Source organism: Aquarana catesbeiana, linkage group LG12 (assembly GCF_042186555.1).
Source record: "Aquarana catesbeiana isolate 2022-GZ linkage group LG12, ASM4218655v1, whole genome shotgun sequence".
NCBI classification, from domain to species: domain Eukaryota; kingdom Metazoa; phylum Chordata; class Amphibia; order Anura; family Ranidae; genus Aquarana; species Aquarana catesbeiana.
Genome location: NC_133335.1, coordinates 237,909,353 through 237,935,553, shown reverse-complemented (window position 1 = coordinate 237,935,553; position 26,201 = coordinate 237,909,353).

The following is a 26,201-nucleotide window of genomic DNA, read 5'->3' as shown; positions in this document are numbered from 1 at the left end:
ACTGTCCCTGGTTTTATTGAGGCTGGCAACCCTGATGGGTCCCCTTAGTGGCATGGGGCAGTGCCCGAGTGCCCGAATGGTCAGTCCGCCCCTGATAGATACTCTTCAGTTCTGTTAGATAAAACAGTACTAGTTTATCAGGGCTAGTCGTCCTTGATGTTCATCTTTTTGCTTTTTGTTTTTTGCTTCATTCTTGTTACACCTTACTAACGTATAATGTATTCTTCCCAGTGCTGTGTCTGACAACTTGTTACAATGCATTGTACTACACTTTGTGCTTTTTACAATTGTATTCCTTTTGTGCATTTTAGCTTTATGCTCCGTACACACGGTCGGATTTTCCGATGGAAAATGTTCGATGGGAGCTTTTTGTCAGAAATTCCGACCGCGTGTAGGCTCCATCGGACATTTTCCATCGGAATTTCCGTCACACAAAATTTGAGAGCTGGTTTTCAAATTTTCCGACAACAAAATCCGTTGTCGTAAATTCCGATCGTGTGTACACAATTCCGACGCACAAAGTTCCACGCATGCCCGGAATCAAGCAGAAGAGCCGCACCGGCTATTGAACTTAATTTTTCTCGGCTCATCATACGTGTTGACAAGCAAAGAAAGTGTTTCCACCTCTCAGGCTGACACTGACCCAGGTGTAAGTGGAAGTTTCAGAGCAGAAGAGCTCCAGGTGCTGGCTGAATGCTAGACAAAGCAGGCTTGAATGGAGGAGAAGATTTGGATGCCGCACACCGGATGTAGTCAAAAAACTTCACTTTATTGAAAAAATGGGATCATCAAAATAACAAGACTGTCATGCAGAAAGTACAGGTAAGCTGACGCGTTTCGCACTCAGGACTGAGTGCTTACTCATAGCTATCATACGTGTTGTATGTCACCGCGTTCTTGACGTTCGCAATTTCCGACCAACTTTGTGTGATGTGTGTATGCAAGACAAGTTTGAGCCAACATCCGTCGGAAAAAAAACATGGATTTTGTTGTCGGAATGTCCGATCAATGTCCGATTGTGTGTGTGCGGCATCAGTCTACAATACACATTGATTTGAAATGGGGGAAAAAAAAAACAGTACTAGTTTTGACAGTGCTGGGACAAGATCATCCAGTGCCCAGGGAAAATATGCCAAACTGCACCCCCAGTGTGGGCAGGAGGTGGCTGGGGGGTGTAAGATAACAGGAGAAATAGTTCCCGAGCTGTCAGGGCACTTGCATGCAGATGGCGATGGGTGTGTTTACAGGCTACAGAAGCACATCACTGACAGGAGGGAGGAGCTGGAGGGAGAGAGAGCACAGCCCTTCCTTCTCCCAGCTCTCCCTCCTCCACTCCTGGCTCTCTCCTGGACACTTCTGTGCTCGGCTTTGGACTGTGCTCTCTCTTCCCTCCTGCCTCATGCAAGTGCAGGGCTCCTGTGTGTCTTTGATTACAGGAATGCTGTTCTGGCAGAAATGGGGGGGGGGGGGAGAACACAGCCCGCACTGCTTCCCGACTCTCACCGCTCCCAGAGCTAGGCTGACAGGAGCAGTGATGCATCAATCATGGGTAATGATTAAGCGCACTTGGAGTGTGTGAAATGCATCTACCAGCTTTCTGTCAACACTTTGGGATGTTCTGAATAAAGGAATTTTGATCGAGTACAGAGTACAGAGTGCGGCCATTTCTTCTTTTGATTATATGGGAAGGCGAGCCAAGGCGGGCACCTGTCCAGATCATCAGGCTTTCAAAACCTCACCTGGAGTGGTGAGTCTTCTTGTTTGGATAACAGAAGGAAGGTGCCCCCATCCCTACAGTAAACCATTGTGCCCAGGGTAGCCACCCCTGTCCTGGTGATGGGTTTGGTACCCCATTCCCTTGTCCTGGTGATGGGTTTGGACAGTTATGGACCAAAAGGAACCCAAGAGTCAACTACTGTTTCACACATAAATCCAACTCATAATGGAGCTTACATGGTATATAAAGTAACTGCACTCCACAAAAATTCACATTTATTGAAAAACCATGTAAAAAACACATGTACAGACAAAGAAGGTACAGGGGTGCTTTACTGACCTGAATGAGCAGTCCTTAGCCCTACATCTTTAGCTAGCTAGCGTTGGGGCCCTGTCCTTATGGTGGTGCACATAAAGACAGTCTCAGTAAAGTCTGCATGCACTGCATGCACTGAATAAGGCTGCTAGGTAGATGGCCAGTCCCTCAGTCTCGGCTAGCCGCAATAGGTTAATGGCAGCAATGTCCCCTTACCAGTGCCAACGATACAGCCACGTTGGTCCTGTTGTCTAGGTGTCATGTGTCTGTCTCTAGCCAAACGTTTATCCCAAAAAAACTGTTGTTGTAACTGCGTTGTGAGCTGCAGTTTGGCTTCCATTTGTTAGTGTATGTACATCTAACACTCCCCTTCCCCAGAATGAAAATGGTGCTGTCGGCTGTGCCTCCTGTGCTCCTTCATCCAGAGTGGGGGCACTCTAATACAGGGGGTGTGTTACTGGCCAGATCACCAGGTGAAAAAAGAGGGAAAACTGCCTAAAACAAAAGGAAACAAATGCAGCAAGCCACATTTAATGGTTGATAAGCCGCAATATATTACATTTTTGATTTTGGGTTTAATACCGCTTTAAATTTATGGGTTTAGTTCCACTTTAACGTGTCAGAGGGACGGGGAGTGTGGAGAATTCTCCTCAATGGTGTCACAGATAGAAATAAGAACCTGAAAGAAATTTGTAGTCTTCCTCACTCTACCCAAAACTAGGAAAAAATGTCCAGAGTGCGGCTTTAATCACTGTAGAAGAGAAAGTGTCGGAGTGTAGGCCTGGCGTTACCATAATCCTTTTGCTGCGCTGCTCATCCTCCATATCTAAAACACGAGCCTCAAGAAAATGTATAGCGGATTCTGTTCGAATTTTGGCCAGTCTCAAATGTCAGCTGCCATCCCCGGGGGAAGATGATCTGTTCAGTGTTATAAAGAGAGAGTGAATTATGGTGTTCAGGAATCTCAGCTTGCACCAGGCAGACACGGTTATCTGTGAAGCTGCCTGCCCTTCTCTCCCACTATATAAACACCATGGATGAATGATAGGCATTAAACAAGCTGAAAGCTTTTATTTCACAGTGTAAAATGGAAGAAATACATTGTCTAAGGCTTTGAAAGTGATCCTCTTCATTACCTTTTCTAAATAAGCAGTGACATATTTTACTCTTTCTTCCATATATCTTCAAAGTCTGAAAATATATAAAAATAGCAAGACAATCATCATAGGTCAACAACTTCTTATCTGAATATCAACCAAAGATGCAGTTCTGCAACAGTGAAATGTTTGGGGTTCAAGACTCTGTTGTCCTCGAAATAGTTGGCACTGCTAGGGATATGCAGACTCAGCTACAAACTGATCAGACCACGACTCCATCAGCTCCCACAAGCTTCCCTGTGTCAAAAATTGGGAAAGGGTCCTCACCACCCCTCCAAATTAAGGTGCGTGGAAATAAGATATGGCCGTCCACTTCTAAGCGCTCATGTAATGCTTTTGCCCAAGAAAATGCCTACAGAATGCTGTCACAGGGGTACATGACTCCCAACCGCATTTCGAAGTTCACCCCTGCTGTCTCCCCAATGTGCTTTCGAGAGCTGTAAGAAACGTGGCACTCTCATCCATATCTGGTGGTCATGCCCAAAGCAACTTGATTCTGGACAAGGGTATACTCCATGATCAGGTCAGTCTTGAACATCTCACTAGCTCTCAACCCCTAGGAGAGGCCCTGTTGCATAAACCGATCCTGACTCTAACCACCAACCAGGGGAAACTGGTGGGGTTTTGTGTTTCTGGCAGCTCGGCAAACACTGGCTAGAGTCTGGACTCTGGAGACAACCGTACCTCAACTTCACTGAGGTTTAGCAAAGGCTAATGGCGACCATGGCCCATGAGAAGCTCTCTTCTATCCTTGAAGACTACCATGCCAAATTCCTAAAGGTCTGTGATCCCTAGATATCCTATAATGCTCATCTGAATATAGACCAAACCTTGCTCTTAGTTTGACACACTTTGACACATCTATTACCCTCCCTTTCCCCTCCTCTCCCTCTTTTCTTTGCCCATCTCAGGCAAACATCTCCATTCCCTTTCTTCCTCCTTTCAGTTCTCTCCTGTCATCCCTCTCCAACTCATTTACGTCTTCTTGCTCCCCAGTCCTGCTCTAGCACTCCTTCATGAAGTATTTGATGCTTCCTCCTTCCAATATTGTAGCGGTGCCCACTATAGCTAACACAGAGCTCCTTTCCGGAACCCTTCTGTTTCCCACTCCCTTAGAATAAGCCTTGGAGATTCTGCCTACTAATGACTCATGATATTCATGTATGTTGTAGCAGGGCATCCCAGAGAGAGCCAGAAAAAGTCCTGTTCAGGGGTTTATACGTCTCCCAGGCTCCTCTCATACACGTTTAGGGATCTCTGATCCACGATCCAGTTCGGATCTTGGTCCTCTCCCCCAGGCCAATTTAAACTCACCTGTGACAGACAGCCTTCGCTCTCTGCCTGGGAAACACAGACAACACTGGTCTGTGAGAGCAAAAGGTGGGTAAAAGCTGTTAAGCTGTATCTGTGGAAGCTGACAAGCTGTAGGCTTGCTCAGCCTGGTAGTTAGGGCCTGTATATATTGTGTAGTTAGTGCCGAGACACGGCTAGGTTTTTGTTTGACTATTTTTGTTCTGTTTGTTTTTTGGAACACTGTACAGCACCTGTATATAGACTTGTATATATCACCAATAAACACCGCGCTTTTCGTCACTACCTCACTGGATTTGGTATCTGTGCCTGAAAGACTGCTTATCCCAGGGAGCTTTGTACCGCCTACCTATCCCCCAGGTTACAATGTATACCGTGGTCTAGTATTCTGGTGGACCCTTTTGCAGATTGCACCTCTGTACTCCCTGACGTTTCTTGTATTGTTCTGGAAAAAAAAAAAAAAAAACAATAAATTCTTAGTGAAACAAACTGATCAGAGCAAGAAGACTGGACCAAGGTGACTTGGATGTGTCTTGATGGTCACCTTGTAAGGGAGCTTGTGATTGGTCCGGTGTTGGCGCCAAACTGTACAAGTCCCCATCCTACTTTTTTGCTCTAGATTTGCAAGGTTTCTGTGACATCCAACCTCACATTGACATATTAACAGAATTATTTGGCGTAGAAGGCCACACACAGAAGTAGACATTCTGAAGTTGTCATTTAGGCTAAGAACGCCAGCAGATAATTTGTAAGCCATCTTCCCTTTGCACCTTCTGCCCTTGGGAGAAGCACAGAGTTGGGGCTACTTCCTCTATGTCCACAGTGTTTAGCCTTCAATTAAGGTGCCCTCATTTTTATGCCTGTCTCTCCCAATGTCCCATATATAGCTCTCCGAGATGGCACACCCACCCCCAAATTAGTACTCACATCAGGGGACTCTGGCCTGGCCTAAAAAAACCTTCTGTAACTCTCTTATGACCCACAGAAAACCGTAAAATTAGTCAGGGCGACTACACGTGTTCCTACTGAGCTCTGAACCACCTCACCTGTTAAGGCCCCTTAGAGAGTTGACTACACCTGGATAGCTCTGGGGTATTTGGCTTCCATGCCCCATCTCACTTGGTTCCTCCCATCCTGGTAATTATATGGGCACTACTCTACCCATTACATCACTAGAGGAAGGTGTTCTCTAAAATGGGCCCAACACCATATTACCACTTTCTCTATACCATAACGTATTGGGAACAGAGCCATCTACTGGTAAGCAAGATAACTGCACCTTCTAACAATCTTGAGCAATGGATGTTAATAGAATTACAATGAAATGCACTAGAAGACATAAATTAAGGCTTAAATAGGGACTACTATCTCCTAACGGCATTAAGAACCCGCTGGTTGGGGCAATTCCATTAGGAGACCAAGTCTCTATCAAGCTTTAATTTAGGTCCTTTTATTCTGATTCTATTAACATCCAAGATGAGCCTCAATAAACATCCAAGAGTTGATTGTCCATTGAATTAGTTGTTTATTGTCATCAGAGTAGGAACCTAGGACTAGGACAAGGCCCAAATACACTATACTTCCAGCTCACATATCTGCTTCTCTAAATGAGAATGCACTCCAAGGTAACGCTACAAGGCCTTCATATTGACCTCTTTGGTTTCTTGCTCATAAACAAATTTACCCTCCAAATGCCTTTGGAATTCTTCCTGTATATTTTCCTTGCCTTAGCAAATTAGCCTTTAAATGAAATCACCTTTCTGAGAAGTAATAATTCCTATCTTGCATTCTCTCTGCAGGCTCGTGATATCTTGACCCAATAAACCTACGTTTATCTTCAAGGTTAGTATGTAACAACACTTTAATGTGTACTTCAGGGGAAAGGGGAAGAAAAGCTATGCAAGAAATTCCTGCCTATCAATAATTAAATTTTTTATAGCTCTGGCCGGGAGCTAACCAAACAGAAAAAACAAGGTCTCCATGGAAAATGTAATCTCTAAACTGAAAGCCAAACAAGAAAAATTAATGCTAATTGCCTGACGTTTTACTGCAAAGCTCATTAGTTAGCTGATTGCATCTGACCATGCTTAAAACAAATCAATATGCTCTTACAGTAGATGTAAACCCTAATTGGATGACATTTCCTTTGCTCTATGAGCTGTGTAGCATAAACAGTTGTCATTTTTTTTTTTTTTATTCTAAATAAATGTTTCCACCTTTATTCCATCATTTGTTACACCTCTATGCAGTACTGGGACAGGGTTGTCCAGCACCCAGGGCAAGGATCCTGAATTGCGCTCCCCACCCCCACTATTAATACATGCCGTACCACCCTGTGCCAATTTCTGCCCATTTTGCTTCACTGTGCCTAGGGCAACTGTCCCTCCTGCCCACCCCTTGTCCCGGCCCCGTCTCTATGCTGCCGATCTCATACAGTCTCTTCGCAGCTACTTCCTGTCTACACTCCAGCAATGCCCGAGGCAACAGTGGACCATGCCCGTGTAATGTGTGGTAAAAGAGAAGTATGGGGTTTGTTAGTTTTTTATTTAATTAAGGACCAGCCTCGTTTTGAGATTTTGGTGTTTACAAGTTTAAAACAGTTTTTTTTTGCTCGAAAACTACTTAGAACCCCCAAACATTATATATTGTTTTTTTTTTTCTACCAAGAGAATAAAATGGCGGTCATTGCAATACTTTTTTTCACACCGTTTTTCGCAGCGGTCTTACAAGAGCACTTTTTTGGGGAAAAAAATCACTTTTTTGAATAAAAAAATAAGACAACAGTAAAGTTAGCCCAATTTTTTTTTTATACTGTGAAAGATAATGTTGTGCCAAGTAAATTGATACCCAACATGTCACGCTTCAAAATTGCGCCTGCTTGTGGAATGGTGTCAAAATTTTACCCTTAAAAATCTCCATAGGGGATGTTTAAAAAATTCTATAGGTTGCATGTTTTGAGTTACAGAGGAAGTCTGGGGCTAGAATTATTGCTCTCGCTGTAATGATTGCGGCGATACCTCACATGTGTGGTTTGACCACCGTTTTCATATGTGGGAGCTACTCACATATGCGTTCGCTTCTGCGCGCGAGCTCGTTGGTACGGGGCGCTTTAAAAAAAATTTTTTTCTTATTTATTTTACTTGATTTTATTTATTTTTTCACAGTTTTCATATGTGGGAGCTACTCACATATGCGTTCGCTTCTGCGCGCGAGCTCGTTGGTACGGGGCGCTTTAAAAAAAAATTTTTTTCTTATTTATTTTACTTGATTTTATTTATTTTTTCACAGTTTTTAAAGAAAAAAAAATTGGGTCACTTTTATTCCTATTACAAGGAATGTAAACATCCCTTGTAATAGAAAAAAGCATGACATGTCCTCTTAAATATGAGATCTGGGGGGTCAAAAAGTCCTCAGATCTCATATTTGGACTAAAATGCAATAAAAAATAAAAAATAAAAAAATTGTCATTTGAAAAAATTACTTTGAAAAAATGTGCCTTTAAGACGTATGGGCGGAAGTGACGTTATGACGTCGCTTCCGCCCTGCTATGGTATGGAGACGGGTGGGGGCCATCTTCCCCTCACTCCTCTCCATACCCGGCCACGGTCAGGTCCCGATCACCTCCGCCGCTGCCGACGGATCCGGTAAGCGGTGGAGGGCGCGGGAGAACGGTGGGAGAAGGGTGGCACCTCTCCCGCTGCCCATAACGGTGATCTCACGGCGAATCCGCCGCAGAGACCACCATTATCGTAAACACGACCGGCTCCTGAAGAAATGGATACCTTGGTTGTACCAGGAGCTGCTGCTGACCTGTGCACAACGAAAAACTGTTGATCTGTTCGTTAAGTTAATAATTTTGTTGCATCATATTCGTTATGTTAGGATGATTAGTTTTCAGAACTAATTTCGTATATGCAGAATCCGTTAGTATAATCAATTCGAATTTCGGAAGATGGTTATAGTTATCCTATCCTATTCTATTCTATGCTATTCTATTTTTTTCTATTCTTATTATCTTATTTCACGTTTATACCTTACTGTGTTCATTGCAATATGTTCCCTTTTATAATTCAAATTAATTTTAGAATTTGAATACATATTTTTCTTTTTCAATTTTTTTTTTAAAATTCAAATTCGTTTTCGAATGTTCCAAATTTGAATTTGTTATTTGATCTAATCGTGATAGATTATCCCATTTTGTTTTTCATTCAACCATTGGGATAAACTAAAAAAAACTGACCCGATTCCCTCATCCATATTTTCAAGGTGAATGGGGGAAATATTTTGCTCATAACCCCAGCCACTGATGCTCAATCCTACGAGCATATAAGTTACAAGTATGGCCAAAGCTTTTTTGTCCATATTTCTCTTCTGGGTCACAGGAGTACACTTACTTTGATCCTCGTGTGACGCAGATTCATCTTAAAGACTGCTGTCAGCTGACATCACAGAGCAGCCCCAGGCTCTGCAAGGATCCTGACTATATTGTCAGGATCCACCCAGGTGCCTGATTGACAACTGGCTCCAGCTCTCAGCACATGGCTAAGAGCCAAAGCCAGTTAACCCGAACCCTCTCCACTCTGGGGCTCCAATGAGTGCTGGAGGGGCAGATTGGAGAGCGGCGATTGACAGTCACTGCTCTCCGTTAAGGGAAGGCCAAGAACTGAGTGATCATCGGTCTTGTGATCACTCAGTTCTTGTGCTTAGTAACCTACAGGCGGGCCCGAACTGGGCGTAGGGCACACTGGGCACTTGCCTGGTGGGCCGGGGTCACCGGGGCGCATATCCTTGTGATGCTTAAGGCGGCTGGGCTGCGTGAGCCTGCGCCACTCACCTGGCATCTCCGTCTCTGGGGGTGAAAACTAGAGGTCAGCTAACCTGTGACCATTAAGAGGGAAGAGCTGGAGGAGACGTCGGACCGGAGGAAAAGTGGGTGCGGCTCCCCGTGCACCTGGATAGGAGGAGCGGTGGGGCGGCTGCATATAGAAGAATCAATCCCTGTATTTTCCTCCTGCAGTCTGTTAAAGCCCACATCTCCTCTTCTCCTTCTCGCAGGCATTCAAAGGCTACAGGAGGAAATTAAAGAGACTGATTCTTCTATATGCAGCAGCCCCCACCGCTTTTCCTATCCAGTTTCTTCCTGCTGCCCCCCCGTGCTCTCTAACCCACCCTGTGCTCTCCAGCCCCCCAGTGCTCTCTAACCCACCCTGTGCTCTTAGGCTCCCCAGTGCTCTCTGGCCTCCCCTGTGCTTTCCACCCCTCAGTGCTCTCCCCCCCCCCCCCGTGCTCTCCAGCCTCCCTGCTCTGCAGCCCCCCCCCCTGTGCTCTCTGACCCTCCCAGTGCTCTCCGCCTTCCCCCCTGTGCTCTCCACCCCCCAGTGCTCTCTGCCCCCCCCCCCCCCCCCCCGTGCTCTCCAGCCTCCCTGCTCTGCAGCCCCCCCCCCCCCCCCTGTGCTCTCTGACCCTCCCAGTGCTCTCCGCCTTCCCCCCTGTGCTCAACACCCCCCAGTGATCTCTGCCCCCCCCCCGTGCTCTCTGCCCCAACCGTGCTCTCCAGCCCCCCAGTGCTCTCATGCCCACCCACCCCCATGCCCCGTGCTCTCAGTGGGGAAGGGGCCCGTACATTAGTCATGGGCTGGCTGCTCAGTCTAAAATGCCCGGGACTATTTTTTGTCCCAGTCCGGGCCTGCCGATGGGGGAAAGCTGCAGCATCGGGCACAGAGGTGAGTGTAGATGTTTGTTTGTTATTTTTAGATACCCCAAACTCCTCCTTTAACAAATCAAGCCCTTTAGTATCATTAATAAATATAAGACCCTCACTGGTTCTCCAGTGCACACAGACTATGCAAATATCCACTATAAATTTTAGAGCAGGATCAACACCCTTTTCCTTCCCATGTCCCATGGGTCACTTCTCAGAATCCAGGCGTTGCATTGTGGACTATAGATCGCGGGTATGCTTGTGCTCCAACTTTTTTTTTTATTTTAAACTGTCTTGAAATAGAGAAGCAATTCTACTCTTTTATTATCGCGGCAATCTGCATGATTTATTGCACGCAGAAAATAAAATAATAAATCTGCTTCCCTTTGCAAAACGCTCGCAATTTGCCGAACCGCAATTTTAGCTTTCCTATATTAGTCATCATGGAAGCCCCCGTAATGTGTAGGTTAATCTGCACAAAAGTGATATTTCTCTTAAAGAGCCAACGATGACATTTATATGTACGAAATGCACTTTAACTAAAACCTGCAATTATGGCAAAAAGACGACTACAATTTTCCTGCTGGGACTTCTCCGAAATTGGAGGAAAATAACAATCCGGTTGTAGAAAATGTGCAATTACAGGAATGGTCCTGAAGGTTTAGATAAAAGGCAAATGTCTAAAAATGTTATTATGAGGCTCTTACAAGTCTCCTCTCATAAACTTCAGTTTATAAACATCAGATGTGTGCCAATCCAAAGCCTTCCTAACCTCAGATTGAGCCTGTCAGCAAGACCCTAAAGAAAAAAAAAAAAAACGTGGCATCGCCTCTCACACCCTTCTGCTAACAATTAAAGAGCAATAAAAGGCTGACAAGGGTGGAAATGGTCCCATAATTTGCATGGCTCTTTTCACTTTGAAACACTAGACTGCTGATGATAACATCACCAATTGCAGTTGGTATCTGTTACCTATTAGGAGCTGATCTCATAGGTAGGGAGCAGATAGTGGTGAAGGGAGGGAGGTGGTCATAAAAACAGACAGAGGAAGTGCTGAAGTTGCACAGAGGTCATAGAAGTACAAAAGTTTATTCAGCGCATGCCGTATGATTATTGTGCGGTTATGTCAAAATAGAGTCTTGACTGAAAAAAAAATGGGTAGCATTAAAGGGGAAACTATAGAATTGTTCATATTTTGAAATATTGTGGTAATCAGAAACCTGGCAAGCTGTCCCATACGGCCCCAAGAGGACCAGCACCTCCCAGCTCTTATCAAAACCATAGACATGCCCCCCCCCCCCCTCCTTGAAGCGCTTCCGGCTTCCCTCCTCTCCTCTCCTGCCAGCAGCTGTGAGCACACAGGGGGTTGTTCAGGATGGAGAGTGGGGAATGGAGCAGTAAATACGTAATTTACCAGCCCCTTCCTTTTCTGAATTAACACAGTGAGGGGTCAGTACCGATCCCTCAGTGTGTTCATTCATAACTAAAGCATGACTGTGTTTGGGTGACAGACCCAACCAGGACAGGGGCTTTTGGAGGGGTCTGCAGGGTAGCCTCTTGCCTACTGACTATGGGCCCTGGCTTTTGAGAGGGCTCTGTTCTTGAGAGGTGTGTGCCTGGGGGACTCATGGAGTGGTTTTGCTTCGTATATGGGTCCATGTCTCCCCAAAACACACAGACTCTGGGAACCTAGGACCTGGATACAGATTTGGGGCCTTTGTGCCCAAACCAGCAATGACTGCTTAAACTGTGAGACTCAGAGCATACAGTGCCTTGCAAAAGTATTCACCCCCTTGGCTTTTTACCTATTTTATTACATTACAGCCTTTTTAGTCCAATGGGTTTTTAATCTGAATTATATGTGATGGATCAGAACACAATAGTCTAAGTTTGTGACGTAAAAAATATATACATAAAACTATTTTTTAGAAATAAAAAAATGATAATTGGCATGTGCGTATGTATTCACCCCCTTTGTTATGAAGCCCATAAAAAGCTCTGGTGCAACCAATTACCTTCAGAAGTCACATAATTAGTGAAATGATGTCCACCTGTGTGCAATCTAAGTGTCACATGATCTGTCATTACATAGACACACCTTTTTGAAAGGTCCCAGAGGCGGCAACACCTAAGCAAGAGGCACCACTAACCAAACACTGCCATGAGGACCAAGGAACTCTCCAAACAAGTAAGAGATAATGTTGCTGAGAAGTACAAGTCAGGGCTAGGTTATAAAAAAAAATCCAAATCTTTGATGATTCCTAGGAGCCCCATCAAATCTATCATAACCAAATGGAAAGAACATGGCACAACAGCAAACCTGCCAAGAGATGAACGCACACTAAAACTCACAGACCGGGCAAGGAGGGGATTAATCAGAGAGGAGCACAGAGACCTAAGGTAACCCCGGAGGAGCTGCAGAGTTCCACAGCAGAGACTGAAGTATCTGTACATAGGACGACAATAAACCGTACGCTCCATAGAGTTGGGCTTTATGGCAGAGTGGCCAGAAGAAAGACATTACTTTCAGCAAAAAACAAAATGGCACATTTTGAGTTTGCGAAAAGGCATGTGGGAGACTCCCAAAATGTATGGAGGAAGGTGCTCTGGTCTGATGAGACTAAAATTGAACTTTTTGGCCATCAAAGAAAACGCTATGTCTGGCGCAAACCCATCACATCACATCACCCAAAGAACACCATCCCCACTGTGAAACATAGTGGTGGCAGCATCATGCTGTAGGGATGTTTTTTCAGGACAGCCAGTCGGGACTGGGAAACTGGTCAGAGTTGAGGGGAAGATGGATGGCGCTAAATACAGGGATATTCTTTAGCAAATCCTGTACCCCTCTGTGTGTTATTTGAGGCTAGGACGGAGGTTCACCTTCCAGCAGGACAATGACCCCAAACACACTACTAAAGCAACACTTGAGTGGTTTAAGGGGAAACATGTAAATGTGTTGGAATGGCCTAGTCAAAGCCCAGACCTCAATCCAATAGAAACTCTGTGGTCAGACTTAAATATAGCTGTTCACAACTGCAAACCATCCAACTTGAAGGAGCTGGAGCAGTTTTGCAAGGGGGAATGGGCAAAAATCCCAGTGGTAAGATGTGGCAAGATCATAGAGACTTATCCATAGTGACGTTGTTCAAACCACACAGTGGTGTAGTGGATAGCACTCTCACCTAGCAGTAAGAAGGGTCACTGGTTCGAATCCCAACCACAACACTACCTGCTTGGAGTTTGCATGTTCTCCCTGTGTCTGTGTGGGTTTCCTCCAGGTACTCCGGTTTCCTCCCACACTCCAAAGACATGCTGGTAGGTTAATTGGATCCTGTCTAAATTGACCCCAGTATGTATGAATGTGAGTTAGGGACCTTAGATTGTAAGCCCCTTGAGGGTAGGGACTGATGTGAATGTACAATGTATATGTAAAGCGCTGCGTAAATTGACGGCGCTATATAAGTACCTGAAATAAATAAAATAATAAATAAACCACACGTGTGAGGTATCACTGCGATCGTTAGAGCGAGAGCAATAATTCTAGCTCTAGACATCCTCTGTAACTCAAAACTGGTAACCTGTAGAAATTTTTAAATGTCGCCTATGGAGATTTTTAAGGGTAAAAGTTTGTCGCCGTTCCACAAGCGGGTGCAATTTTGAAGCGTGACATGTTGGGTATCAATTTACTCGGCATAACATTATCTTTCACAATATAAAAAAAAATTGGGCTAACTTTACTGTTGTCTTATTTTTTAATTAAAAAAGTGTATTTTTTCTAAAAAAAAAAGTGCGCTAGTAAAACCACTGTGCAAATACGGTGTGACAGAAAGTATTGCAACGACCGCCATTTTATTCTCTGGGGTGTTAGGAAAAAAAAATATATATATATATATATATATATATATATATATAAATTGTTTGTATATTTTATATATATATATATATATATATATATATATATATATATATATATATATATATATATATATATATATATATATATATATATATATATATATATATATATATATAAATTGTTTGGGGGCTGTAAGTAATTTTCTAGCAAAATAAAAATGATTTTAACTTGTAAACACCAAATCTCAAAACGAGGCTCGGTCCTTAAGTGGTTAATATATTTTAAAATGTTTGTTTATATTTATTTTAACGCAATTATGGCTGCACATACCTATGACCTATTACCAAAACCCAATTCAAACTAGCAACCTATGTATTGTTAGCCACAAAACAGACTATAGCAAAAGCCTGGAAACAGCAATTTATTTTACTACTTTACTTTACTTTACTTTGCTTTACTGAAATCTGTCAGTGAGTTGATGTGTTCTTCATTAACCAAAACTCACCAGTGTTCTTCTAGACACCAAGAGATTCCTTGCAGCATGGTCTCCTTTCATACAACATGCCCATCCCTTGTCCTCAGTAGCGAGCTCTTCCCTGTAGGTAAAGAGCCCAGGGAAACACGTGTGGCCCCGATGTCCAACCTCCACCCGTTTCCTATATCTGATTTTTCTACCCCTTTCCTCTCACTCCTTCTATTTATTACTACAACTTCCTCCTCTTATACTTTCCTTTAATCTTCTACAAAAGGGGCTTTTTTTATTTTCTAATCCCTTCTTGCTCTTCCAAAGATACTATACCCCCTACTGAATCCAAAATTACATTAACTTGGAAAAGCCAAAAGGAAAAATTCCTTTCCCAGTTTCTGTAGGCCCCTCCTGTCTTTATTGTATTTATTTATTACAGGTACTTATATAGTGCCATTAATTCATGCAGCGCTTTACATATATATATATTATACATTCACATCAGTCCCTGCCCTCAAGGAACTTACAATTTAAGGCCCCTAACTCACATTCATACACACACATACTTGGGGCATTTAACCTCCAAGCATGTCTTTGGAGTGTGGGAGGAAACAAGAGTGCCTGGAGGAAACCCACACAGGAACGGGAGAGAATATGCAAACTCCAGGCATGTAGTGCCGTGGTTCGGATTCAAACCGACAACCCCAGTGCTCCTAGGCAGAGGTGCTAACCACTTAGCCCTTTCCTCTCCTCTTACTTATTCCATCTATTATTACAACTTCCTCCTCTTATACTTACATAGTTACATAGTTACATAGTAGGTGAGGTTGAAAAAAGACACAATTCCATCAAGTCCAACCTATGTGTGTGATTATGTATCTATACTTTTTTCTAATCTTCTACAAAGGGGGTTTTTTTTATTTTCTAATCCCTTCTTCTTCTTTGAAATGGACTATGCCCCCCCACTGGTTCCAACATTTCACTTTGGTCAGTTTCTTACCAGCCAACAGGTTCCTTTCCCAATGTCTGTAGCCCACTCCTGTCTTACTGTCTCATTGGTCTGTAGAGGTGTAGGCCTTTGTTGAGCCTGAATGTGGCCTCATGGCACTGGTTGTTTCAGTCCTGGCAACTAATTATGCATCGCTCACACCTGTATACTCTTCTATACTATTATTTGTCTGTATTTTGACCATCTCTAATAAAAAAACAGATTGAAAGTTAAAATCAGCACCTCTTTATTGTAACTTCTTCCCCCCATTGGTGGGCATCTGTGGCTGTTAGGTAACAGCAGTGGCAGATATACCTGTACTGCAGAAGGACCCTGTGGGACTTAGGGACCTATTTATACTAGGTGTGGGTTGGTTGGGTGCTGGGATCTGACCACTGCTCACTTCTAGGAAAGGTGAGGAGCTGGAGGCACACTTTATTATGGCATAAATGTGCTTCGAGTCTTAACATCTGGCTGGTATTGAGCAGCTACTATTTCCGGCCTTGAGACATGAAGAAGGCTTTTCCCACATTTTCACCATTTGAACTGGAAGATCTATCTATCTATCTATCTATCTATCTATCTATCTATCTATCTATCTATCTATCTATCTATCTATCTATCTATCTATCTATCTATCTATCTATCTATCTATCTATCTATCTATCTATCTATCGTACTGTTTGTACTAAATATTAGAAATTTTGGACAAAAACTGGTCTTGCACATGGGCTCTTTGCTGACTATGTCCATTACTAGTAAACAGGTCTGGTGGCTTTGATACATCAAAGGGCAGGGCAGAATCACTCTCCTAGAGAGCTTTGCAGCATACACTTTGAGGTCATAGTTGGAAATGCTGCAGGGCAGTGTGCTTAAACTGTGTGCAGACCCCCACTAGGAGATGACATTTAAGTCCTTCCATACAGAGTTGCTGGATTGAGCCTTCTGGAATGGCTCTTGCTTTTAAGCAAAGGCCACATCCAAGTGAGGTGTTCTGGTGAGCCATTTGATAACTGACTTCTGCTGTGGCCTATATAAAATCTTCCACGCTCAATTGAAAAAGTGTTTAGCTGGAGATAAGCTATGTTCTTAAGTCATGGCGGGAGCACGCACAAAATCACCTGCTTTCCCGAAACACAGAAACGCGCAGCCCTTTAGCAGGCACGTTAGCAGTATCAGTAATTCTTAATAGCACCCCCACACCATAGCACCATACAGTTCGGTGCAGCATGATTTTGCAAAAGGGTCAGAGAACTCTTTTGCATGTTTTTCGGCCAACCCATTGAAATGAATAGGCTGTCCTACATGCAGAGAGCATGCTCCGTCGCACCTGCATGTTAGCGGGTGACAGCCTGCCTCATTTATGGCCATAGCGGCAGCCGGAGCACCCCTAACTTCTAAATAACTACTTACCTGTTTTATTTATTATTATTATTATACATGATTTTTTTAAGCACCAGCAGTTTTACGCAGCATTTTACAACTTGAGGGTAGACAATAGAAATACAATACACTTTAATACAGTAGGAATCAGAGGGCCCTGCTCATTAGAGCTTACAATATAAGAGGGAAGGTCAAGAGATACAAGAGGTAATAACCAATGGGGATGTGATGATGGACAAAATAAATGTACAGTTGTTAGATGGGGGCCAGGAAGGCTTCTCTGAAGAGATGAGTTTTCAGGGATCGTCGGAAAGTGGACAAAGTAGGAGAAAGTCTCCAGAGCCTCTCCCATTCCAGAAGGCGAGCATGGGATGAGGTGACAAGGGAGTTAGAGAGCAGGAGGTCTTGGGAGGAAGAGAACGAATAGGTTGGTATTTTGAGACTAGGTTAGTGATGTAGCTGGGGGCCAGGTTGTGGATGGCTTTGTAAGTTATTGTTAGTATCTTGAATTTAATTTGTGGGTTGAGTGGCAGCCAATGGAGTGATTGGCAGAGGGGTATAGCAGACGCTCATCAGTTGGTAAGGTGAATGAGCCTGGCAGCAGCGTTCATGATGGACTGAAGTGGGGATAGCTTATTTAGAAGTAAGCCAATGAGGAGGGAGTTGCAGTAGTCAAGGCGAGAGATGAACAGGGAGTGGATTAGAAGCTTTACTAGTGTTAGTCCCTTGCTAGCCATACTAGCCAAAAACTACTCAACAGCATTCCAGGCCAGAAAGGGAACAATTTCAAAGAGTAAAGTGGAAGCCTTTCCTGGATGATTCTGATACCGGTAACCTTCCAGGCATACCAGCCCTCGCTCTGTAACTCTCATTCTCTTCCTCTCGATGTGTGGGTGGAGGCAAGTGACTGGGTCCTCTACCCACCCTCCTGGTTGTGCTGTACACCCTCATTCCCAGGGTATCTAGACACTGGCCCAGGTTCTCCCAGGGCTCAACAGTCAGATGACATCACTGACAGTCTTGTTTGCTCCCCCCACATTTACTGCAATACCTGAATAACTGTATGCTGAGGCCGCATGTAGATCAACTTCTTTACTGATGAAACGTAAAGTAGAAATAGAGTCATTGCAGGTCTTTCACCCCAACACAATTCAACATGAGATTCTCTCTTTCCAAATACTGTCATCAGTCCCTTTAGGCTGGTGATGTATCTGTGCCTATCTCCAGGGGAGTAAAAGGTTAAAGCCTCTACTCCTCAAGTGGTGGTTTCCCTCATGGCTACTCTTCCAATGGCCAGCAACCCACTTTTCTCTCTAAACTCCTTCCACCATATTTAAGGGGTTTCTGCCAGGAAGGATGTGAACTCATCCTCCTTCCTAGAAGGATCCAAAAGGGTCACACTCGTAACGGGGCCATCTAGTGGGCCCAACTTTAACCCCCCTAAAAACCTTTTATGGAATTTCTATAATGCTTTTCTCTGATTTCACTCTTCTACACATCAAGGGGCAAATCGCATGAGTGATAATGTCACTAGCCGGCGTAACAAACTACCTACCTGTTTTGCTGGCGTTGCTCCCTTGCTAGCTATACCAGCAAAAAAGCTACTCAACAGCATTCCAGGCCAGAAAGGGAACAATTTCATAGAGTAAATCGGAAGCCTTTCCTGGATGATTCTGATGCCGGTACCAGCAGTGCAGAAAAATCATCCTTTGAAACAAAGGCCTAAAAATTCTGTACAAGTCACATCAGCTCTGTCGTTGTACAATATTGTTCCTATATAGTTTGTATAGCTTAATAATACTGTAATGTTTACATGAAAGTCATTTTGATGTGACGCCAGGTTCTCAGAATTTTGTTTGATGATAGGTGCTGCTGCAAAAAAGCCGTCATTTTTTGGCGCATTGGGGCTTTAATATCGGATGTTATTTCAGCCCTGTGATTTGCTCATGGAATGCTGACAACCACGTGCCAAATGAGAGATTATGGAAGCCGAAGAATTCAAATAAAAATGTTTAGGACTCCATTTCTACATCACATTGTTAGATCCTCATGAAAAGAATGAAGAAATAATTCTAGACTTAGAGATAGTGTTAGGATTAATGTTAGGATTAGAATTCAATTTGAATTAGGGTGAAATTAAATAGGCAGCATTGGCTTTCTTGGTAATGGGGGCTTGATAAGACTTCTAGCCATAACAACAGCTGGAGTTGATATCTGCAGCCAAAAGGATCGTTTCCATTCGAGGACAGAGCTTTTCATTCTTCATGTGTCTGTAAAGCAATACAGGATATTCTGCAGCCTTCCTGGATTTGAGTCACCCTTCACTCTTATATCTATCTATACCCAGTACAGACTCATCTCATAACACCAACAATCCAATGTTCTGGAATGGGTTGGGTCCCCGCTGTGTAAAGTTAATTGTACGAGTTACTGGCCCAGAGCTGAGATCAGGGGACAAGACAACATTATACGTTATAAATAGCAGGAGTGAGAGTCATTTGGCATCATAAAAACTAGTAAAGAATTAGATGCAGACATTGCCACTCTCATCCAAGTAGATTACTGTTGTTGTATCTTTACTACAGTTGGAAGAATGAAACAGGCATCGGACTGTGTACTGTAGACATGACAGCTGTTATTCCCTTCCATCGGCACCATCAAAGAAGTCCTAGTGACCATAATAAACAGATTGAAAACAGATTTTATGGAGACAACACGCAAAAACAAATGTAGAGATGACCTCCTAAGGAGCCACTTAGTTTAATGGGCACTCCTAGTTTTTATAATGGTGTTCTGACTTACTGCTGTTGCCCTAAAGCACCAATGGTGAGCAGTTTATTGACATCTACACTGTCATTGTTTACTTGCAGGTTTATTTGGCTCAAAGTCCAGTGGAGAGAGGGTGCCACAAACCTGGTTATAGAGCATGACATGTAGAGGGAGACAACTCTTACAGCTCAGGCTCAGGGACCACTGGTAGTGGGACAGTGCTTGCACAAGCACGGTGAGGTACGAGTGCCTGTAAAGTGTCCAGCATGCCAAATGGGTAAGTAGCTGGTGCTTCGCCAGGAACGGATCAGATGACCAACAGCAGCAGGAGTAGCAGACTCCGGACTTGGCAGACATTAGTCTGAGAGTTGATTGCCTGGCAGATGAATGGCCGCTGGTGCAGAGCAGGCTGGTGGGCACGTAGCTGGCAGATAACCAGCAAGAACCAGGTGAAAAGCAGGCTGGTTTGGAGTTGGTGAACAGACAGATAAGACAGGAATGCGTGCTCAGGCAAGCCAAGTCACTACTAGACGGTCAGAACAGATACAGACGGCAGGCAGGGGAATAGTCAGGGTACAGGCCAAGTCAGTATCACTGGAGCAGGCAAAAGAGCAGAAGGCAGAGTGGTATCCAAACACAAACCGAGGTCAGGGCAGGTAGCGTTCAAGCGTGGTCAAGACAAGATGGGTCAATCACAGGAGAAAGATACAGAAACTGGTGCAGGAACATGTTGAATGCTGTAGATCAGACAGCACTGACTAGTACAATTGCTGCACTTAAAGTGGTTGTTAACCCACATTTCATGGTTTATACAATCCTCCTTGTCTCCTAAGGATATATCCCCTTGTGTGTGTGTTTTATTAAAATAAGCCGTCCTTTAGCTTATCTCAGAGTGCTGATTGCCTCTAACATGACACGCCCGTTCTCTTTCCTCTCCCCATCTATCAGATGTAGCGGACGGGGCCAAGATTCCTCTGCTGAAGTCAGTCTGGAGGAGAGAGCCGGCAGGTCACGTGAACGCCGATCAGCGCTCTGAGATAGGGTAAAGGACAGCTTATTTTAATAAAACACACACAGGGGGATATATCTTTAGGAGACCAGGAGGATTGTATAAACTATGAAATATTATTTCAGCAGCAGGAGGGGGGGCAGTCCCTGACACAATAGCCAACAGGCAGGGAGGGAGGGAGGGAGGGTGAGGAGGACAGGAGAGACAGGAGAGCTGCGGATGAGGAAGGCACGTAAGCTGACCATGGTGTCAGGGCTCAGCAGCCATGATACATCGTGGTCAACTTACAGAGGGGAGGCTAGAAACAGGCAGAATCAGCCAGGTTTTTTAAGTGTTACAGGGGGCCAAATTACACAGCACATACACTGTGCTGTATACCATGCTTTAAGGGAACAGGATCTTTATTTCATTTCTTTGGGTTAACAAACGCTTTAAATATTCTATTTGGAGTCAGCGGCAGGTGCGTGCACGCCTGTACAGGAAAGAGAAAATTTTTTTACAGCGCACACATGCAAAATGACATTTATCTCCTGCAAGGCTTATTTAAAACTCCTAGACAAAAAGCATTATCAAAAAATATGGGGATTTGGTCACACCATATTGCTATATGGTGGTTAAGCCCACTTACTGCGACAAAGTACCCCATGATTAGTGGGTCCTACACTATCCATAGACTGGGAGGGAGATTCTGCTTCTCTGAACCATGGGAGCAATACACTCCTCTATATGGGAGAACTTGAGGTCTCCACCCATGACACAGGTGGACTCTAATGAGAGGCACTTGATGAGGGATTGGGGTGCTTCTCACCCAAAAGGAAAAACATGCCTGTACATGTGCACGGCTGTGCAGAGTAAAATGAGCACCTACAGGCCCGCACCTGTGCATCTGTATGCGCCTCAGAGCTTCATATGTACTATGACCAGCTCCCCCCTGACAGAGGGTTAGGGGGTTACAGCAGCCCTTCTGAAACATTTTACTATAGAGGAACCCTTGAAATAACGTTCTGGTCTCAGGGAACCCCTGCTAATAATAATTATCATATTTACAGTCCACGGTGCACTAGTGTGATGATCAGTGAGAAGAATGCTCCTGTTAGTGGTTTCTTATCTGAGCGGCCAAAATTGATCATTGCTTGAGGAACCCCTAGCAACCTCAGTAGGAACCCTGGTTGAGAAAGGCTGGGTTACAGGATACCCAAACAGCAACCAAAATCACCTTCACTCAATTAGAAGTAACTTCAGCCCCTTCCTAAGGGCCAAGGGTGTGCCTTTAAGCTGAGAGCCTGAGACTCAACAATTCTTCAATGTGTGCCTTTAAACTAAAACCAACAATTGACCGAGCTAGCTTTCTGAAAGTGCTCACCTTATTTAGCCACCTTCCTAACTTTCAGGCCCTAAGATAGGCCAATTTCCCGTTACTGGATTCTAAAGCTGATAAGGCTTCCCCCTGAGAAGCAAGTTCATCACAGTGAACCTCTTCCCCAGGCAAAGCCTGGGTTCTGGAATCATGTCCTCTCCAGACAAAGCCTGGGAAGCAAATTCAGTTCCAGAATATTTATCTCCTTCCTCAACCCACATCACTGGCAAAAAAAACTCCTAGTGATTGGCTAGGGTAAAAAAAATATTTAGAACCCATAACATTGTATCTTCTTGTTCTTTCTGCTGGAGAACACACCCCACATGCAGGCAGAAGTAAACAATGTCCTCAGCCTAGGGCAGGGGTCTCCAAACGTTTCAAACAAAGGGCCAGTTTACCGTCCTTCAGACTTTAGGGGGAGCGGGATGTTGGCCAGCTGGGGTAGAAAATGCCCTGGGCCCAGCATGGGAATAAACATGGCCGCAGGGTTGGCAGTCAGTAGGGGGAGTAGTGCCCCATGATTGGTATTAGTGGCAGGAACAATGCACCATCATTGGTATCAGAGGAAGAAATAGTGCCCCATTGTTCGTGTCAGTGGGAGGTTTAGTGCCTCACATAATTAAGGGGAATAGTGCCCAAAGGGCCGGGTAAAGGCTAGCAAAGGGCCACATCCAGCCCTCGGGCCACAGTTTGGAGACCCCTGGCCTAGGGGAAACCCAGAAAATGCAGGTAACAACAATCAGCCTAGCTGCCCACTAAATATGGACTAGTAGCAGTCCAACCTGACAGGCCCCCTACACAAATGTAAACATCTGTAGCACTCACCCCCTAAAGACCCCATTGTGCTGGCCCCGAGATTCATTCCCCAATAGGTGCATTAGCAGCCAGCCAGGCACAGTCTTAGTCACTCCTCCAGCTCAGTGATCCATTTGAGGGTATTATTTTTGATGTTTTATTGAAAAACGTTGAGCTTGGATGGGTGCAAATTACAAAGAAAGTCTGAGAACTGACCCCTAACATAAACCACCTCCATCCCTAATATCAGAAAAAGAAAAAAACGAACGTCGCCCACGGGACTTTAAATGAGGTGTAAATGGTGATCAAAGGGTAAACAGGTATAGAGGTACAAATATTTTATTGAAAACAGCAGCATAATCCATAATAGGACATGAGCATGGGTGAACAGGTTCATAAAACAGCAACATTGCATAGTAATCCTAAAACATAGCCATAATATAATAGTAATACATATAATACAGGTATGCATGGTACATCTCTAACCCGACGCGTTTCGCGAGCTTTCCTCGCTTCATCAGGGGCTGATGTGCATAACTGCTGTCTGTAAATACAGAATAAAGTAATTAGAGTATCGGTTATGATTGGGTGAAAGCAAAAAGCCAGAACCGATCATCCCATACTTGTAAGACCAAGGCTACAGACACAGAACCCAGGTAGGGGTCGGCGGAGGGCATCTCCCCCCGGGAGCTGAAGAGGCCGAGGACCCAACCAGAGGACCGAGGCCAGGCGTGGGGGGCAGCATGGCAAATGAGAGAAAGAAAGAGGAGAGCGTGAACCCAAATTGTTCCCAAATGTACTGCAGCGCAACTCACTGTATGGAAATATAAATATAAGGTAGTATAAGATTAAAGGGTTTGGAAGTATGAGATGTATATCATGGCATCAAATGCAAGGTATGCTAATGAGCAGGGTCTAAAATAATAACATTGGTATTGTCATAGAAATATAAAGTATGTGCTACTTGCATGGTATGCATAAGGTGTCCCGCAGAGCAGAGAGAAAAAGGAGGGTACAGGGTGAAGGAATGAATGAGAAGGGAAAGGAAAAGGGAAGGGGAGAAGGGGAGAACAAGGGGAGGTGAAGTGAATAGTGACAGAAAAAAGAAAAAGAAAAAGAAAAGAAAGGGGAGCAGGACCAGGGGGAAGGGAAAGAAAGAAAGTGGGAGAAGTGGAGGGAGATGAGGCACAGTGAAAGGAAGGACAAAATTATTAATAATGTGATGAGCTAGAAAAGTACTTCCATGTGAAAGGAAGAAGGGAGTGAAAAGAGTGTAATTATAGGAGTCAGTCAGAAACAGCAAGTGAGGATAGGTACGCTGTGGGGTGCAGGTATTCATATTAAAGTAAATTAAATAAGGTGCCTACCAATATAGTGAAGCGTCCCGACTAAGTGTTAGAGAGAGACAGTGAGGGAAAAATTGCCATACTGACACCCCCCGCCTTATACCCGGACATCCGCCGAGTTCTCCGCCCCTAGTGTTTACCTGTTTACCCTTTGATCACCATTTACACCTCAGCTTGGATGGGTGCAGGGTAACTATGGGATACTCTAGCAACATTAGGTAATAACTTGAGGACACCTATTTTTCTCCTATAGATTCTGAGCACAGTCCTTGAAGCAGCAAATAATGGACTGAGCTACACAGGGATATCCTGAACAATGTCCACTTTAAAAAAAATGCTGACTCTGATGCAAGAGGCATAGCAGCGGCACACAGTCACTGGGATCTCACACACCAGTCTGTACTCACTAATGCCCTTGTATAGTTGGATGGCTCCTTCAAATATCTTCCAGACACCTCTCTAGACCAGATCCTAGGAGAAAGTCCCTCAGTCAGCTCCAGCAAAGTTCAGCAGGATACCCCCACCTTCCCACCCAGCTAGCAAAGTTGGGACCTCAATGAGCAGTAAAAAAGTATAGCTGGACTGCCCAGAAGGGCAGTAGCCTTTCAGACTGGGACCCCCCCCCCTTATGAACAAAAATCTCTCTGTCCCAGGCCTCAAACTATTTATGCACACTCCTAGCCAGCTACTGGGCACCCTTCCCCAGGGATTGGCTGGAACAGCATAAATATTCAGGCTGCTGATTTGACTCTCCCAGCCCACTACTTTCCACAACCCTCCAGATGGCAGGGTGAAGTAGTCAAACCTGTAACCAGTGAGACACAGAACAGCCCACAACAATCAAAATTAGCTCAACTGATTACAGCAGAGCCAAAGAGCTAAATTTGCCTAGCCTGACTAGCAACCTAACTTGGAGGGCTACACATCTTAAATAGAGTTTAGTTGTAATTAATGAAAAGCCTGCTAAAAGTTATAGCATGGTTCATGTGGATATGTATCTTTTAGGAAAGGAATGGAAATAATGGTAGGTAAAAGTGAAAAACCCCTTTAACCACTTGCAGACCGCCCGCTGTATGTCGGCTGTTTGAAGTGGAATACCGTAGTTAAGGCAGCAGATAGCTGCCATAACCCTGATTTCCTCTTCAGCGGCGGACGGTCCTCTTTGAGATAAAAGTGGTTTCTACAGCGGATTTGCCGCAATATCACTTTTAACTAGGGAGGGAGAGGGCCCCCCCTCCCTTGGGGTCGTCTCCGCTTACCGAAGCTGTCGGTAGCGGCAGAGATGATCGCGTCCTTCCCCCTGGGACACTGGTGGTGAGCCTGCATTGCTGGGGACACTGGTGAGGCTGCATTGCTGGGGACACTGGTGATGAGGTTGCATTGCTGGGGACACTGGTAGTGAGGCTGCATTGCTGGGGACATTGGTGGTGAGGCTGCATTGCTGGGGACACTGTTGGTGAGGTTAAATTGCTGGGGACACTGGTGGTGAGGCTGCATTGCTGGGGACACTGGTGGTGAGGCTGCATTGCTGGGGAAATTGGTGGTGAGGCTGCATTGCTGGGGACACTGATGAGGCTGCATTGCTGGGGACACTGGTGGTGAAGCTGCATTGCTGGGGACACTGGTGGTGAGGCTGCATTGCTGGGAACATTGGTGGTGAGGCTGCACTGCTGGGGACATTGGTGGTGAGGCTGCATTGCTGGGGACACTGGTGGTGAGGCTGCATTGCTGGGGACACTGGTGGTGAAGCTGCATTGCTGGGGACACTGGTGGTGAGGCTGCATTGCTGGGAACATTGGTGGTGAGGCTGCACTGCTGGGGACATTGGTGGTGAGGCTGCATTGCTGGGGACACTGGTGGTGAAGCTGCATTGCTGGGGACACTGGTGGTGAGGCTGCATTGCTGGGAACATTAGTGGTGAGGCTGCATTGCTGGGGACATTGGTGGTGAGGCTGCATTGCTGGGCACTGATAAGTCTGCATTTGATGGGCACAGAGAAGTGAGCATCCCGGGGGCCTGGGCCCCACT